This window comes from Watersipora subatra, chromosome 8, assembly GCF_963576615.1.
Source record: "Watersipora subatra chromosome 8, tzWatSuba1.1, whole genome shotgun sequence".
NCBI lineage: Eukaryota > Metazoa > Bryozoa > Gymnolaemata > Cheilostomatida > Watersiporidae > Watersipora > Watersipora subatra.
This window is the reverse complement of record NC_088715.1, coordinates 28541935-28556329: the sequence shown is the minus strand read 5'-3', so window position 1 is coordinate 28556329 and position 14395 is coordinate 28541935. Positions and strand designations below refer to the sequence as shown.

Genomic DNA, 14395 nt, shown 5'->3' with positions numbered 1-14395 from the left:
GATTGATGAAAAGTGCCCAGTTTGAAGCATACCCTTTTAATAAAAATCTCAAAGACGGTGGGCTTTTAGCCACATATATTGTTGACCTTACTGTAATGAAATTAAATACGTGTATTATTTCTAGCCATTTCTTAAAAAATATTTCTAGTAAACATCAGCCCCAGACTTCTTTGTTTCCAAGGTTTAATAGATAATTACCTCAACAGATGTGTCATGACTATAAAACAAGTACATTTTTAATAAATACTAATGCTTTTTCCAGTCTTTGGCTGCTGCAATGAATAAGTTTGAGAGCTGCTGCTGCGGGCGTTGGAGCGCGTTCCATTAGCGATTGGCGTGGCTGGGACTACGACTAATTTAGGCTCCGGGGTGTGCACTAATTTTCTCTAACTGTTTTGCATTCTCGGTTCATCTTGGTCAACTGTCTTCTCTAGAACTGGTCAGTAGAGCAGCAGTCTTTGTCCTGAGCAGTATGGCTCAATAAGCTCACCATTATTGGTGATAAAGTTTCTAAGTTTATAAAGTTGTTCTTTTAATTCTCAAAGTCTACAATATTTTTAAGTCTATTTTACCAAGACAAGCCACGGAAGGCAACAAGGTCAGTTTTTGCCTATTAATTTGTGTATTTCATTTTTAGCAAACTGTTAAACTTTTACACACATTAGGATTTGTTACATTCACTGTCTATTTCTCATTTTATGTTTATTTCACAATTTATGGCTAATTCTATACATTTGAGTTGCCTCTAAAACATTTGAATTAATATGTATATTTTACACTGTTATTAATAATTGCAACTGTTTTATATTGATGTACATGTCATGCAATTCGCATTGCAAACTTCACGTTGAGCCAGTTGGGTTAAATAAAGTCTCATGAACCACAACTTCTCATCAGTAAAGCTAGCTCTCCATTGCGGCTTGTCGCCCAAGATAGCGCCTGTCGCTACACTTACCATGACCTTTGGAAGGTCAACCATCAATCGAACTTGAATAAAAATGTTACCATAATATTTTTCAGTGTTTTAATGTAGAGAATGCCAGGTTTCATCAGTACAGGTTGAGATTAAGTGGTCGTTGCTATGGCATTTTAATTTGTAAACAAATACCATGATTTACGATTCATGAATCGGCAACTTTATCCTGCTTAAACTCAAAACAACAGTTTTAGTTTATCGCGAGACCTCCTCTACTAAATCTTGTATAACCTGGGCATATATAATCCGATTTCAAAAATTTAAAATGCATTACAATCTTCAGAATTTGCTGATTTTAAATCTTCAGATAACTCAAAAATGTGATTTTAGCACGATTGTACATTCTGACTGCCTGGATCACATTTACTAAAAATAGCTTTTAATACTATTGTTAGTTAAACTGAGCTGCTGCTCTCAAGAGGCCAGAAAGATCATCAATTTCTCATTGCCAATTCATGCTTCTAGGTTTCCACTTCACTCCTAACTCGATGGTACCGAGTCATTATTGATGAATGGAGATTATAATATCTACTAAAGATAGCTTTTAATACTATTGTTCGTTAAACTGAGCTGCTGCTCTCAAGAGGCCAGAAAGATCATCAATTTCTCACTGCCAATTCATGCTTCTAGGTTTGTATAAATGTTATAAACTTATAATTATTATAAACTATTACACAAAGAATTGACACTTTCTTCAATTGTCAAAACTTCAAAGGATAAACGATCTACCAATCCCACATTATTAGTGTATTTGTATGTAGAGAATTCAACTCGATGGTACCGAGTCATTATTGATGAAAGGAGATTATAATATTTACTAAAGATAGCTTTTAAATTTCCCATTGTTAGTTATATTGAGCTGAACTGCTGCTCTCGGAGAGGCCAGAAAGATCATCTGTTTCTCATTGCTGGCCAAATCACGATATTAACTCTGCTCTTCACTCCTCACAAAAGGAGTGAAGAGCAAAGTTAATATCATGAACTACGTACGCAATTGGCTGCTTTGGCTTTTTTAACTCCATTTGAAATTCCTAAGCATGTCGCATAGAAATGTACACATTATGCACATTTATTAATCAATTGCATCGAGTGTATCGTCTAAATATCATTAGTAATTACCAGCTGAAGCGGTGGTCCTCATCGGGTCTGATTGGTAGCAGTTTGTAGGTAATGCTCCCATGAGTTTGGTTGTTTCTCGATAGATGAGCAATTGTAAATTAGAGATTATCTATTTAGCCGTAACAAGATTGTGCAACAAGAGTGCATAATTATGCCACATTCTTAGTTATTTAGGGTTAAATAACCAAAAACTGAGTAAACATTATCTGAGTAAACATTGCAAGATTTAGCTGGACTAGACTTGCTTTTGGCACGCAGATTATGCAGTCCAAAAGCAAGATGCTTGTGAGAATCAATAAGTTTCTATTCAGCGTAGTGTAGCCATGCCATGAGGTATGGGGTTACGCTTGCTATGAGGTGTGGGGAAGGGTTACATTTACTTGACAATCATACAATGTTGGCATAAGGCCCTATTGAAGAACAATGGTTGCGGCACACATATGAAGTGATAGGAAGGCAAGACCTATGCACATAGCGACGGTGTTGGTCGTCGGGGCCGTTTTCAAAACTCAAACATGGCGCATCCTAAGGAGTGTTTCGCTTCCAAACAACAACACTGAATAATGACTGAATGAGAGTGACACAGCGTATTTCCATGATTACATTGCAGCACCATACGGGTTGTGTCACTTCTGCTCTCTGTCTGGAAACTTAGTTATTGTCATGAGTTGTTAGTGTTTAGGCAGTCAATGTGTACATGATGGTATACACATCTATTATATACATTTATGTTAAACATTTACCAACACATTTACGATATACATTTACCATATACATATAGCACACACATTCAGCATACCAAATTGGTTTGCAAATTCATCATACACAATTCTTCACTTAAATCTCCTATACCTCCGTTTCTCTTTGGGTACTCTTCACCTACGTGCTCTCTGTTTCCTGTTTCGCCTAAGCCACATCTCAACTTGTCTGTTGTTAACTATTAAGACGAAGTGACGACGAAAACACTATTTTATTGATTTGTATTTTATAAAATTTCTTGCAGTTAGTTTTTGCTTTTAATTGTTCATATAGTGTTATCTAATATATGTCTAATGTTTTAATAATATAATCGTCTCAATGTATATATTGGTGTAACGAGTTAAATAAAACACGATGTGTTTTTATCAAGATATTTGTTACAACATGATTAGGACAGACAGACAAATATTGCAAAGGATTCATGTGGTATATTAATATTTATAGGCAGTTAACCAGGTGGTGCTGTGGGACAAGATTGTGATGAGGGAAGATGACTAAGTGGTAGATGTACCCTCCGTGGAGCCCATATATTACTTCTTTGATAACTCCAGAGGGCTCATGTAAGTTTACTATTGTTATGGTACTAGTCCATTTCTTTAGCTACAATGAAAGCTTAGGGAGAGGGTGGGGTGTGTGCTATATTAGAAACAAAGTGCCAGCCATTAGTAAATTTTAAAAATGACATGGCGTGATTTTCATTGTGAAAGTTGACTTTTGTTTGTTGACCGCTACAATAACATAGCAATGCTTTTTAGTAGTTTTGTGGGCTTTCAACTGTGATTAAAATGAAATATTATGCATGGTCATTGACAAAACTGCCTTAACATTGAGGAGCAAAAACTCTCACCAGTTTTTTCTCACATATTGTAGCCCTTAGTAGACCCCAATAGCCCTTAGTGGACCACAGTAGCCCTTAGTGGATCATAGTAGCCCTTAGTGAATCACAGTAGCTCCTAGTCAACCCTAGTAGCTCCTAGTGAACCCTAGTAGCCCTTAGTGAACCCTAGTAGCTCCTAGTGAACCCTAGTAGCTCCTAGTGAACCCTAGTAGCTCCTAGTGAACCCTAGTAGCTCCTAGTGAACCCTAGTAGCCCCTAGTGAACCCTAGTAGCTCCTAGTCAACCCTAGTAGCCCCTAGTGAACCCTAGTAGCTCCTAGTCAACCTTAGTAACTCCTAGTGAACCCTAGTAACTCCTAGTGAACCCTAGTAACTCCTAGTGAACCCTAGTAGCCATAAGTAAACCCTTTGGAATACCTTAGTAAACCCCTTGTAATTCATAGCAGACTTCCAGTAGCCCCTAGAGGTCGCCTAGTAGTCCTTAGTAGACCCTAGTGGATCAGTGTTTTTCCTACACCGTAACCTCAATGATATTTGCCCAGATTCTTGCTGTAGTAGTCCGAGTCAAGTGTTGTAGCGTATCACCGTGCTTTACCTCACAAGCTATAGCTTACACTCGAGCATTTTAAAGTGAAGCCGTGGTCACACGATGGCCAAACCGACTTAGGTTTGTTTCGGTTTGAAGGTTGATTGATTTGGTTCGGTTTGGCTAAGCCACATGTCACACAGCATCCGAAGTTACTTCACTTCCTAGATACCATACGCATGGAGACAGGACATTGTTTCATTGGTAGTTTTTATGTATTTGAGCTAAATATTTCTATTGTAAACAAAAAACTTTGAGGAACAATTAATAATTATAATTACGCAGCAGATTTATCAGAAGACCATTAAAAAATTATATTTTTGTTAACATATGAATGCTTTTCTATGCTGAATACATAACAAACAAAAACAGTCTTTATCGTAGTACTGTTGGTTTTACATAAATAAATCAGTCAACGATTCTTCATCAGGATGAGTATGACACGTTACTTCTACATATCTACTTCTATTCTACACGAAAGGAAAACCACACTCATTCTCTTACATTTATGCAACACAATCACAAGCTATATTGTGCCTGAGTAAAGCCCGGCAAAATCCTTTTACAATATACCATCATATGGCAATGGATGACGTCTCTTAATTATTTTACTTATTTATCAACGAATTCCATATAGTTTTGTGCTCTCATTTCATTCGAAATGAAGGACCAAATATTGTGAATAACGCCATCTTTTTTTATGTAGTCCGGATGAGCATTACCGTAAATTGCTTCATGTTGTTTAATTAACTAAATAAAAAGATCGTCATATTTCTTTTTTAACTTTGCTCACACACGTAAAGAAAAATGTGACGCGTGCTCGCTTGAATTTTAACCAGCCATTAAGAGCAGGAGTTCGGCCACGAAATTTCGAGCAGGACCGAAATGGTTCGTTTCGGCCAAAAATGCCTTTGGCTGAACAGTTTACAACTGACATCGACGTCGTTTCGCGTCGTTTAGTTCGTTTCGGCTCTCGTGTGACCACCCGTTAAGCTTGCTGGAACATTCAATAACAACATTTCCTAGCAACTTTGTGATCGGTTTAGCAAACTTTATTCATGTACCATTCCACAGAATGCTACTAACTATTTTTGCACAACATTCTGCAAAATATTCCTTCGACATCGTTGGAACCTAATACAATAATGATCATCAGATAGCGTTTGTAGAACATTATAAAAATGTTTGCTTGGAACGTTATTTTATGCGTAACATTACGGAACGTTCCGCGAGTTTTGTTGTAAGTTTGGCATTTTATCTGTCAGCTCAGTGCAGACAGTTGTGTGTCATCTGATGTTACTTCCCCTATAATAGATTAGATTATTCACAAATGCCTTCCTAGATTAAGCAAAGACAATTTAGAGTCATTTTTTTAACAAAACACGCTTGAAAGTCTAAATATTAGTCTTGGAACTGGACTCGGCATCAGCTGTATAATGAGGGTTCCTTAGCTGATGAGAGGTGGTTTTTATATTACGAGGTAGTGAGGGAAGCTGAGTGAGACACTTGATGGAATAACAATTCATTCATATATCAACTTATGACATTAATCCAGTTCAATACTGCTTTGTAATAGGATCCGGCTGTTCTACAACAGCGGAAGACGAAGTATTTTCATTCCCGCCCAGCCAAACGGTATGGCCTTTGTCACCGCATGATGCTTATATGCTGTTGGCTGAAATCTTTCCACAATCAGTTGGTTTGAAAACCTTTTAGGTTTATTGAGCATAAGCCCTAGAAAAACACTAACCAGTCTGTCTTACGGCCAGTGTTAGTGGCAGGTGCCTGGGTCATTTTAATCTTACTTTGAGGAGTTGTCAGAAGTTTCTTTGAATAGGTATTCCTTGAAAAAAGAAGCGTAAAAACAGAGGTTAGAGATGAACTTACACACAAAATCAGTAGATTTTATCAGAAAATATCTGTATTCTTCTATCATATGAGATTGTTTGTGATGTTTGAGGTGATCTGACAGTTTGCATGCTTCAAGTTTAAAACCGAGAAAATTTGATCTCGGTAGAGAAATAAGTGCCAAAGTGACTGCCTATCTCTTTCGTTTTTAATATCAGCTGTTGGGTTCAATTTGCTGCAGTAGGCATCTCTGTTCTGTCTCTTTGCAACTATCTCTTGATCTGAGTATTTTATTCTTGATCAAGTTTTGTTGATTTTAACTTCGAGACATCCTGGCAATCAGATCATCTCAAACATCAGAAACCAAGTCACAAATGATAGGAAAGTACCGATATTTTTTGATAAAATGCTTAAACATTTTGTTTAAGTTCAATTTTAAAAAAATACTACCATAAAGTGATTTCACCTGAAGGTCCAACCTCAGAATTAATTATTGCCGCAATAAATGTCAAAGCTATCATTTGTTAATGCAAACATTTTGAGAAAAAGACATATTTTGTTCGTTTGTTCAATATCATCTATATCTCTACACTAGTCTATGCATTTTCTCTTCTCTCCTTCTGCAATGTTGTATCCTTTCTCTCATCTTTTCAGAGGCAACAGTAATGTGACACTCACCCTTTCCTGGAATGTAATTCCCAATGCTGGCAAACTTCCCAGAGTACAGGGTATCGGATCAACAGTCCTCAACCTCCCCAACACATATTCAGGCTCTAGGTTCTAAATTTACCTTGCAATGCTAATCAGTAGTCGTGGCCCCTTGCCTTCAAAGAAATTGCTAATTTCGTGATAAGACAACTTCTAAATGGTCTATGAGTTGAACAGCTGTCATTTGCTGTCTAGCCTTAAGCGAACTCAATTTGTTGTACATCAGTTGTTGTTCAATAAATGCATTACCTGTTAAGGCTTTCTGAGTTTTATATACAATGAGTTCTTAAATAAGTTACTAGTACTAGTGTTTATGACTGATATACTGAATGAGTAGAACACAAATTTCAGTCTAAAAGTAGTTCTATTACTAGCTTCATATCAAGGATGGATATAAACTGTCAGGGTGTGTGAAGGATATCAGATGTTCTCTATTATTTGTTAGCAAGAGGTATAGAATAATAAAAAATACAAATATCTGAAACTTGGAAGCAAAGTGGTTAATTTATACCTGATCTCCTATATCTTGTTTTATTACATCTATACATTTAATTTATTACCTGTCGTAAAGCTTGTTTTAACCTGCAGTTAAATATCTAAAGACAATGTAAATATATTAAACTATTTATTAGCTATCTGTATTTTTTATCATGTACTTTTGATAGAATGAGTTCGTTACCTAGCAGCCAATGGTAATATGTCATTAATACGCAACCCAATGCATCCATTACCTTTATTCCTATTATGTAGGCCAATTTTGTTCAAATTACCTTAACCTTGTGATAACACAAAAGACGATAAGTAAAATTGCTGTTATAGGTCTGATGACCTTATACTAACGCTAGCCAATTACTTGAAATTCCTGAAAAACAAATTCACTGCCGACAGCATCGTGCTCGTCGTATTTAAAACATTGGTAGCCATAGATTTGAGATGGTAAAGTCACTCATGATTACTATACAAATTTTGGAGCTGATAGTTGCGGAAATAACCACATGAAATAAATAAATTTAGCAAATTAGTTGTGTTGATTGTTAATAGACCTGCATGGATAAAATTGAATATATAAGCCTTGTAGAATATATTGCAAAATTGAAAAAGGCCATTTTTGATTACTAGTTGCCTTATCTTTGTTGAATGGCATATCTTGTGGTATTTGGCTTAACCTTAATAGGCCTCTTTCGTATGCAGTTGCTGGGAAAAATATATACACAATAGCTTTAGTAAAATCACTCAGTTCAGAGTCCTTGAATAACTGTACTAGCTATTGTGTCTGTCATAGACTGAATCTATTGCCTTGTTAGTAGAGTTAGGAGCTTTACAGCTCGGCTATGACACATATAATATACAGCAGGGCCAGTACCAGATGCTGTAGTTCATATTGTATGATCCTCGACTGGGTGGTGTTGGTTGGCATCCTGTACTTCAATTCTATTACTTCGTTAGCAGAGGAAGCTATAAGCCTTCTAACATGCAGTACAGCTAGTACCAAACACCCTAGTTCATAGTTCCTTTGTTCATCTGCGGGACCGTATAGAAGTAGAATGTCTTCAGCTGGTCACTTTCTTGTCCTTTCTGTAACACAACCATTTTAGATTTCATAGCTATTAGCAAGTTTATTTTCTGTATAATCATTTGTGAAAGGTGTCATTTAAAATTTTTTTTGCGCATTGTTCACTTTTGCTGCATATTTGCAACTATAGCACACAAACACTGTGTGCGCCTTCATAGTAAACAGTTTAAAACTTTGACACTGTTCTATAGCTCTTTGGAGAAGACTTATGAAAGGAAAAACTGTAAAAGGAAAGATTTGTCTAGCAAGTATATATAGCTCTCAGCTGTGCAGCAGCGCAAATATCGTTAGTATAAATCATTCAAGAATCACTTGACTGGAAAGTGATAAATAATCCTAGTGGTAGCGTTTTTCATTGTTGTGGTGCTCTCCTGGCAGCCTTTCCAACAGCAGAAATGTTTTGTATGCTGCAATTCACATACCACAAAACCTGTATTTGAACACCACCCTTATTTAAACACTACCTCTGTTTGAACGCCACTATGGGAGAAAGGTTACAAAAAGAGCGCCACCTTTTATTTGAACACCACTTCTATTTGAAACCTTGAAAGTTCTCCCACCTTTACGAACCCAAAATAGCAAGGGTTCGGTAGAAGTGTCCACAAAACCGTACTTATAATGACTCGATTACATCAATAATAATTAATTTGTTCGTTGTTTTTGTCCGTATCAAATTGAGTTTCCCAGCTCAAAGTCTTTAGGTTTTATCGCAATAAAGCTTTAATTGCAACACCATATAAATGAATAGTAAATGTATCAGGCTAATAATAGTTTTTTATTTAACATGATCTTGATAGTTCGATGAATATGAAAAATGTCTTAGCAACTACAATGCTTTGGGCTAGTGCTGGGCACGGGTAGTAATACTCGTTGAACTCGCGGGTTTATCTTCTCTCGAGTATCGGGTAATAGAGATTTCGGGTATGCCGGTCTTTCGGGTTCGGGTTTTGACTTTCGAGTTCGGGTTTTGGTACACGGACCTGTCGGGTACTGTGAACAAAAACTCGGTCTATTGCGCCCTGCGCTCTTAGTCTGGGGGCAACAGGGCATTTCTGTGTCATTTTTGCTAAGGAGGCACGACAATGGGTTATAACAAGTCTTTAATGTAATAAATAGAATAAAGCATCTCATAACTTATTTACCATACATACCAGAGATCTTGTAGTCAAGCAGTAATTACTTGTTATTAAAACGTGAGTAAAAATACATCAATGAACGTTCATTTGCGCAATTAGCCAAATTGGCTTCGTAAACAAATCTATGCCTTTTTTAATACGGCGCGTGTACGCTTTCACCGATAATACATAGGTCCTTAGTCTGTTTCCACTATCGCCTTGTTAAAAACTGCCATTAGCGTTGGTAGTAGCAGTGAAAATTTAATAGCTCTGTTTAAATTGATTACCACAGCTAGCTATTATGGATTACATAATTCATTATAACCAAGTTTTACTAAGCCAACAAGCCTTACTAACGGAAAAAGCCGATAATGTAAAGTTTGTTTATGAGATTTGGAGCACCATCTACAAAAAGTCAGAGAGGTACATAGAACATGCTTAAGTATTAAGCTACCATAGACCCTATCTTCTGCCATCTGTTGACACAAAAATGCTCTGTGGCCCCAGACTATCTTAACTGTTTAACAATCCGCCTGTTAACGCTGCGAGTACGAATGTCAGTCGATAAAAACTGAAAAATGATAAATAAATTGAAAAGAAATATAATTGCTTTGTAAATTTGAAGATATGTCTGTTTAGAAAATTTAAACATAAAATCCATATCAACAAACCCGATACCCGAAAAACCCGTAGGCAAAGAAATACCCGAGCCTAGCACTACTAGCTACTCGATACTCGAAAAACCCGAACAGAAGGGGGCGAGTCTAAACCCGTTGGCCAAGAAGTACTCGTGCCCAGCACTACTTTGGGTGACTTGCACTAAGCATGCATCTAGCTAAAAGTTTGCCAATAATTTGGCGAAAGGTTTTTCCGATAGCAACGTGTAAAAGCTTTGCTCGGCTAAAAAAATTATTTGGCGACTAATATCGACTAGTTCCTTAATATATAAAAGAGTTCAGGTCAGCAGACGCTGTGGAAGGTATTGAACTGCTAGAAGATGATGACATGGTTTCATACGAAAGCAACAATCAGAATGCAACCTGCCAAGCATCTGAAGCAAATACAGTCAAACACGGATAACTCAAACTTCACGAGACCGAGTGAAAGTGTTCGAGTTATCAGAGCGTTCAAGTTATCAAAGCACTGTCACAAGTTCATGTATTTATTAGTAGATACATGTACATATACAAACTATAATATAAATCAAAAGCATAAATGGCTTGTTTCGAATTAAATGCTTCTAATGTAAAGTTTAAAATTTTTTACCTGAAAGTATAGAAATTTTTTTATCACTTGAGATTTGTTTGTTGTTTTAGGTGATGTGATGCGAAAAAATTGCATAACAGAGAGATCATAACCCAAGGTGAACTGTAGTTCCATTCATTTTTGTATGTTTAAAATCGATGCGACGCAATCTAATATCATTCTGACATTATAGACATACTGTCATCATAGCAAACAAGGTTTACCATCTTCGTCGGGAAAAAATCTAATTTCTTCATAGCCAATAACATTTCTATTTTCTTAATTCCGAACCATTTTAGAGTAAATCGATCGGCTTCTTGTTTAACTACCAACAACTAGCAAAGTACTGTTACTCAAGCTATGAGAAGCTCACAAGCTACTTCTGTAGGCGAAGTGCCAAATCTCATCAGGAGGCAGTCCTTGCTAATCAGCTGTTGCCAGCAACATGTGTTTTCCATTGTTCAGGACTCTCTCTGACAACACTAGAGTGAAACTAATAGATTTACTTTACTCAGCTTGGTGTCTTATTCCATGTCTTGTGAATTTGGCTTAGGCAGCAAATGAGGGCTTTTTAGCATTAAAGATGAACTAACCCAAAATTTTAGTTATTTAATCAGAAATTATCGGTATTTTTCTATTATTTGCGATTGTTTTTGATGTTAGAGGTGATCTGACTACCAGGATGTTTAATGTTTCAAGACTAAATTCGACAAAACTTGATCGCTGTTGACACGCTCAGATCAAGTGAAAGTGCAATTATCATGTTTATAAGTACAAAGATACCGACAGAATAACAACACGTAACGCTGTAACTTGAACACAATAGCCAATATCAACTATAGCAAAGATGTCAACTAGTGATGTCATTCGCATGTATTTTGCTTCTGATCGTTTTAATGGCGATCAATTTTAATCGATTTTAATTCTGAAACATCTTGCAATCAGATCACACCAAACATCAAAAACTATCGCAAATGATAGAACAATACTGATCCTTTCTGATAAAATCTACTTGAATTGTGTGTAAGTGCCTCTTCAATTAGTTTCAATACTAGTAAAACCAGGTAACTCTATGGTATTATATGGTAACTCTATGGTATTATAATAAACCGAGTTTCTAAACACTGTGAAGATACACCTTATATCACAAACTAAGTTACGGTACATTATATCACAACACTGTACGTACACTCATCTAAAATATAGCACTTACAAGAAACACCTATACACTCATCTACAATGCCTCACTGTATCATTGTTTTTACACTTACCAAGGGAAGAAGCTCTGAGAAAAGGTTACAACTGAAGAAAGCTCTCAGCTGTGCGCTTGTATGATTACACATATAGAAAGTTCTTGATGCAGCGGATATCTGCTGCGGCGACCGGCTTGTCTCTCTACTAAATAACTAGCGGCATCTGTCCAACTAATAACTGAATCAGTTGAGGTAGAAACTACCTGATTAACATGTTTACTCAAGCGTGTAGACAAAGCCACTGTAGCCACCCAAGCCATTGAATTGGCCATTGTTTTTACTGTACGCAAATCTTAGCCTAAGCAACCCATGTTTACCGTAAAACCTGATTTGACCGTGCCTTTATTTGAATGCCACCATAGGAGACGTGCCACCATAGTAGAAGGGCCACCATAGGAGAAGGGCCACCATAGGAGAAGGGTCACCATAGGAGAAGTGTCACCATAGGAGAAGGGCCACCATAAGAGAAGGGTTGAAACATAGAGGTCATTTATGAAGGTCCTTTATATTTGAGGGACACTTTGACATTCATCCCACTAATTAGTAATCAGAGGTACCTAACTAGGCATACTGTACTAAAGGACCAGTCTGATTTAAATGAACTTATTTTAAATATTTCAGGCCAATATTAAATGCATTGATAAAGCATCAAACACGTGAATAAACACATCTGGATTATGATTACTACTACATTGTAGCCTTGGCATTCAATTAAACTCTCCTGGGAGCATAGTTGTGTATTATACTTCATCAGAGCACTACGAGAACATACCTCTAAATTTTGGCAGATATGTCGAGCACAAAACAGTTTATCGGCAAAAAGTTTATACAGGCCCCAACATCTATTGGCTCACCCCATTTAAGAGTAACATATGAATTTTTTACAAAAATTGAATGGTGCACGGCGAAAAGAGCAAGACAGCATCCGAAAAAATGCAAGAACTATCAACTGAGGTCTATTTGCAATAGATAGTCGATGTTTAGAGTCAACTGCCAAATGATCTAATCGTCAAGGCGTTCAAGGGATGTGGGCTGACCAATATTCTAGATGGCTCTGAGGATAACAAGATTCACTGTTTCAGGTCAGACAGCCTGATTAAGACTGGACCTGAATGTCTCCAGCAATTGCTGGCATTACCAATAAAAATGACATCTAACTACTCGATGCTGATGAGGAAGTTCTAGAGAATGACAAGGACTGTTGAAATAGCGATGTATCACTAGGGATGTATCACTAGGGATGTATCACTAGGGATGTATCACTAGAGATGTATCACTAGGGATGTATCTCTAGGGATGTATCACTAGGGATGTATCACTAGGGATGTATCACTAGGGATGTACCACTAGGGATGTATCACTAGGGATGTATCACTAGGGATGTATCACTAGGGATGTATCACTAGGGATGTATCACTAGGGATGTACCACTAGGGATGTATCACTAGGGATGTATCACTAGGGATGTATCACTAGGGATGTATCACTAGGGATGTATCACTAGGGATGTATCACTAGGGATGTATCACTAGGGATGTATCACTAGGGATGTATCACTAGGGATGTATCACTAGGGATGTATCACTAGGGATGTATCACTAGGGATGTATCACTAGGGATGTATCACTAGGGATGTATCACTAGGGATGTATCACTAGGGATGTATCACTAGGGATGTATCACTAGGGATGTATCACTAGGGATGTATCGTTTGATTTTAAATAGTAAACATTTTATACTTATCAGTGATCAACATGTTCTTTTGTATGATATGTCATGTATCACATTTTTTGTTTATAATTGTGTGTTGATTGTTATTTTATCGTTCGTTATTCGTTAAATTGTTTTTTGTTAGGAATTTATGTCGTGTGTTATGTTATCGTTCGATGTTTGTTAAATTAACTTGTATTACAATTTCATGTTGGATGTTATGTTATCGTTTGTTATTTATTAAATGACATTTGACTTTTCAAAATCTTGAGCAGCTAGTTGAAAAATTGAATGATACCCTTTCAGTGAAGGTCACCTGTTTTAAGCGCCATCATAGAAAAGGGTTAAAAATAGAAGGCCATGGTTCAAACAAAGGTTTTACATTCATATAAAGGTTGCACGGTATATACGAAGTTTCTATACAGAGATGGCATAGCCAAACGCCGTCAAATGGTGTTGCAATGCCATCATGGAGACAGCTGTGTTGCTTTCATTCTCTCATGATTCAGTGTCGCTGTTTGGAAGCGAAACAACCCTTAGGATGTGCCATCGTTGTGCCATGGAAACGGCCTCAGCGACCAACGGCTTCCCACTTCTGCAGAAATTCTCCATCACAAAGGGAATACATAAGCAGCAGAGTATTCTGTTGTATCATACCTTGATGTA

At 37.0% G+C, this 14395-nt stretch overlaps 1 long non-coding RNA gene across 1 annotated transcript; it reads left to right on the top strand.

Annotated features, from left to right (window-relative positions):
• Window positions 1-465: 465 nt before the first annotated feature.
• On the top strand, window positions 466-7620 carry LOC137402104 (uncharacterized). Its single transcript, XR_010979458.1, has 4 exons — window positions 466-598; window positions 1442-1606; window positions 3299-3414; window positions 6780-7620. It is a non-coding gene; the product is annotated as an uncharacterized lncRNA (long non-coding RNA).
• The last annotated feature ends 6775 nt before the right edge of the window (window positions 7621-14395 follow it).